This window comes from Palaemon carinicauda, chromosome 1 (assembly GCF_036898095.1).
Source record: "Palaemon carinicauda isolate YSFRI2023 chromosome 1, ASM3689809v2, whole genome shotgun sequence".
In the NCBI taxonomy this organism is placed as follows: Eukaryota; Metazoa; Arthropoda; class Malacostraca; order Decapoda; family Palaemonidae; genus Palaemon; species Palaemon carinicauda.
Window position 1 is genome coordinate 80,664,508 of NC_090725.1, and position 4,964 is coordinate 80,669,471.

Here is a 4,964-nt window from a genome sequence, read left to right on the forward strand (position 1 = left end):
TAGGTAACTGGCTGACCAGTCTCTTCTACGAAGTGTTTCTCTTTCGTTCGCGAGAGAGTACACTCTTAGAGACTCCTCTTCGGAGGATTCTTCTGTTGCTGTTGGCCTCCCTCGCCGTAAGGCCCACCGTCCGCCTCGTCGTAAGGGCCTCTCATCTCCCTATAAGGGTGCTAGAGGCGCCTTTTGAATCTCCGTTTGCAGCCTACAACTCCTTTTTCTTGATCTTCCACCTTGGTGCAGATGGACAGCAGTCTGATCTCGTCTTCCGACGGGCAACGGTCTTCCCGACGGACAACGGTCTTCCGACGGACATCAGTCTCCCGGCGGACAACGATCCCTTTGGGCCAAGGGTTGCCTCCCACGGGGGTTCTTCCCTTTCGTGTCAGGGTTCCCCTGCGCGCCCTTCTGCTGTGTTCTCTCCTGCTCCTGCTCAGTGTTAGTGCACAGGTGCTCTCCTGCTCATCAGCGCTCTCCTGTTCGTCAGCGCTCTCATGATGATCATCCCTGCTGTTCCTGTTGGTTCCTGTTACGCGCCCTGTGCGCCCACGTTCGCCCTCGCGATCTTGAACTTCGGTTCAGGTCTGCTCGTCAGCGATCATCAGCTCGCCAGCGATCATCAGCTCGCCAGCGATCATCAGCTCGCCAGCGAGCATCAGCTCGCCAGCGAGCATCAGCTCGCCAGCGAGCATCAGCTCGCCAGCGAGCATCAGCTCGCCAGCGAGCATCAGCTCGCCAGCGAGCATCAGCTCGCCAGCGAGCATCAGCTCGCCAGCGAGCATCAGCTCGCCAGCGAGCATCAGCTCGCCAGCGATCACCTGTCTCTCGGCGTTCTGAAGGAACATGGTTCGCCAGCTACTAGCTCACCTGCGCATGCTGCTCACCATCGAGCAACCCTCAACTGCGGATGCTGCTCGCCATCGCGCGACCCTCAACTGCGGATGCTGATCGCCATCGCGTGACCCTCAACTGCGCGCGACCGCCCACCTGCGGATGCTGATTGCCATCGCGCGACCCTGCGCATGCTGATCACCATCGCGCGACCCTGCGCATGCTGATCACCATCGCGCGACCCTGCGCATGCTGATCACCATCGCGCGATCGCCTACCTGCGGATGCTGCTCGCCATCGCGCGACCCTCAACTGCGGATGCTGCTCGCCATCGCGCGACCCTCAACTGCGGATGCTGCTCGCCATCGCGCGATCGCCCACCTGCGGATGCTGATCGCCATCGCGCGACTCTGGCATGCTGATCACCAGCGCATGCTGATCACCATCGCGCGATCGCCCACCTGCGCATGCTGCTCGCGATCGCTCACCTTCGCATGCTGCTCGCCATCACACGATCGCTCACCTGCGCATGATGCTCGCCATCGCGTCGGCATGCCACAACGCGCCATCGCCAACCTGCGCGTTAGCGCTCACCAGCTCACCACCGATCGCCTGTTGATCCATATCGCCAGCGGTCTTCCTCGCCCACGCAACAGCGCGTTTCCTCGCAATCGCGCTAACGCTTGCGTTCGCCGCCTCGGACTCGCGCTCATTCACCTGCCCACCCTCGCGACCGCTCGCCTGCGCGACTGCTCGCCCGCGCGACCGCTCGCCTGCGCGACTGCTTGCCTGTGCGTCCGCGCGATCATTCGCCTGCGCGCCCACACGCCCACGTGCCTGCACGTCTACGCTCATGCGCGTCCGCGCCCATGCTCTCCAATGTTCACCCGCGCGCGAACCAACGGTTTTCCATCGCGCGGACGGACGGTGTTCCGTCGCCCGAACCGACGGTGTTCCGTCGCGCGAACCGACGGTGTTCCGTCGCGCGAACCGACGGTGTTCCGTCGCGCGAACCGACGGTGTTCCGTCGCACGCCGTCGCGCGAACCGACGGTGTTCGGTCGCTCGAACCTACAGTGTTTCTTCGCACAAACGTCGGCTTATTTCTTGCAGTATCCATTGCTCGTCTATGGGTTATCGCTCGCCGACCACCAGTTCTCGCCCTTCCTACCACGCTCGCCCTCCTTCTGCGCTCCTTCGCTCACCTTCGTTTGCGTTCCTGCGTTACCGCGCATGGGCGCTTCCACGTTCGCCCACGCGCAAATCTTTGAATTACCGTCGCACGAGCTCCAGGGCGATTGCGACCACGATTTCCAATGGGGTTTTCGCAGCATGGCCAGCCTGGCGAGTTCTTCTGGAGCGTATTTCCAGAACACGGCCTCACCCCGTAAACGCAGAGCATGGCACTTGCAAGAATAGGAGAAACTTCAGGGAGATCTGAGCAACACTCCTCTTTCCTGAACCTGGGTTAGCCCTTCCCCGTCATTCCCTGGAAGGATTTTTGGCGGGGGGGCTTTCCGTTCGAGATTTCTCACTCGGACAAGGGGTGACTGCTTACCCCTTCCTCTGGGAGCTTACCAGGTCCTTTCCCTCCTCGGTTACGGCCCGAGGTTTGGTTCAAGGAAGCTACAGGAAGATCATGGGTACTTTCCTCCTCTCGAGCTCAGGCACCTTGGCCTTTCGTCGGTAAGTATCTAACTTGCGGACAAGCTCGAGGTTGTACCATCTGGACGCGCTGACTGAGGGCTTCCTTCGGGTGTCTCATCTGTGGAGGTCGACGACCTCAGACACCCTTCCATCCTTGAGAAGAGTTTGTTTGTGCCCAAGGGCAGAGACTTAGACAGCGGCTGTGCGGAGGAAATCGACTTCCGTTTTCACTCCTCCAAGGCGCTTTCTTCCAGACTCTGCAGGGCTCCAGCGCCCTTTTCTTTCAACCACGTCGGCCTAAGTTATCGGCTACGACAACTGGGACAAGGTGTCCAATTGCAGTTTCCTCCTGTCAGGAACAGATGGCACGGGAGGCTCCCCCGGGGGGGGCATAGTCCTAAAAGGAGCGGCAGAGTTCACGAACTTTTGGATTGCAGGTTTTTCGCTGGGAGGATGCTTAAGGTTACTTATCCGAATGACAGCTTCCCGATGCCCATTCCCGCACAATCTTTGTGATCAGCCAAGGATATCGCGCCTGCCGTCTCTGTCAGCGAATTCAGTGTCTCTGAACCTCTATGCCATAGCGTCAGCAAGAGTTGCCCGGTTGGGCAGAATGATCCATACCTTAGGCGAAGGTCTTCCTTAGGATCATCGACGGCTTCACCCCGGCCTCTTCAGTCGATCCTTTCTTGTAAGGAAGGATCTGGGAGGGGATGTCCGTAGTCGACCTCTCAGCCCTGATCAAGTTTGTCGAACAAACTTCGGCCAGCGTAGACCAGCAGAATCGATCAGACTGGTAACGAGGCGACAGGACTCCTTAAACCCTGGATCGGAAGGACGGGTACTTTCCATCTTACAGGGAGCTCGTCAAATTCAGCCTAGACTGCAAGTATTCCTGCTTATGATGCAGTGTGGCTATCCCGCCGTGGCATAGCAGGTTGGTTTCCCCAGAGAACTCTCCCTGCCTTCCTCTTGGCCGCTCAGGTGCAGGCTTCCGCCTCCTCTACTGTTTGGAGGGCTGGTCAACTCCGGTAGGCTCGGGTTTGACCTTCTTCAGCGCCGGGACAAGCTTCCGGATGCTTACCATGAGTGTGGGCTCATGGTATTTTGCTTGGAGCCTTCTCTTCCTCTGCCTCAACATCTGGAGTATCTGGCCATGATATTGAGTCAACGGGAGTATCTGGCCATGATATTGAGTCAACGGCCTTACCACGTTGGAAACCCCGCTTCTCGTCCGTCCAGCGAGGTTAAGCAACGTCGGTTCTGGTCGGTACTTGGATGGGTGACCACCTGGGGACGCCAGATTCTGTTACCACATCCTCCGAGCCTTCCTTTCAGTTGACTGTGGCAAGACTGAGGAGAGTCGCAGTACCTGTTCTCAGTCAAGCAGAGCTTTCAGCCCTACCTTGGAACGTTTCCTAGTTCTCCTTTCCTCATTGACCCGTCTATAGTCCGAACGGTCGCCTCAGGATAAGTTCCATGTGGGGCGGTCCAAGTTCCGGTGGCTTCAGGCAATGTTTAACCGGACTTCCTGGCCCCTATGGGACCAGTGGAACTATTAGACCTGCAATGGGTGTTGACCTATGGAGCCTCTTGATGGTAGTGGATATTCTCGTCCTTTCCCCACATTTTTGATGCTGTTCTCGGACTCGTCAAAGGAAGGGGGGGGGGGGGGGGGTGCATGTTCCGGTCCAGGCCTATGGTCAAGACCTGAAGGATACCTCTCCATCATTCAGGCAGGCTTAGGGGCCTTAATCTGGCCCCTCTACAGATCCTACAGATCCTACAGCTCCTGCTGAGTCGCCCCGTTCGCGTCGACTTCATGATTCTGGTGTATTCTAACCAGCAGGGGACGCATTTTCCCATCTTCACATCTTGCAGTAGAGAGACCGGGATGATTGAGATTCTCTCAATACCACCATCGGCTCTCTCATTCCAGGCAGGGGAATGTTCTCTCCAACTATCTGAGCAGAGCCTCGTAGAGAGAGTGTACCTGGGGATCTTTGACCTTGGGTAACCAGCAAGTTCTGGTCTGGGGGACCTGATCGTGACAGCTTGGAACCTCAAGCTTCCGCTGTTCTTCCTCCCAGTCTCAGACCCCGAGACTCTGGCAAGATGCATTCCGGTGATGGTGGGACAACTTCGACGCCTGCGTCTTCCCTCCATTTTGTCTGTGGACAATGGGTCTCAACAAGACCAGGTTGTCTGTCAACCTTTCAATGGGAGAGCTCCACTGGGACTATGCGCAGAACGGTTTCTGGACCCTCTGCTTCCCCTGACGGAACTCCCGGGAGAGCTTCTCCCACGGCGCAGACTACTCAATTAACCACACTGCGACATCTCTCCCGAACCGGGGCGTCGCTTCGGCTTCATGCCTGGAGACACTACGCCTCCTCCTCAAGAAGAGACAACCCGCTACAGTCGCGGTACGGAGGTCGCGTCATCTGCGATAGTCATCCACAGGGGTCTTCCAGGCAAAGTGAAGAGTCT

At 57.9% G+C, this 4,964-nt stretch overlaps 1 pseudogene; it reads left to right on the plus strand.

Annotated features, from left to right (window-relative positions):
• The first annotated feature begins 3,670 nt into the window (after positions 1 to 3,670).
• Positions 3,671 to 3,789, plus strand: LOC137658927 (5S ribosomal RNA; annotated as a pseudogene).
• Positions 3,790 to 4,964: the final 1,175 nt, after the last annotated feature.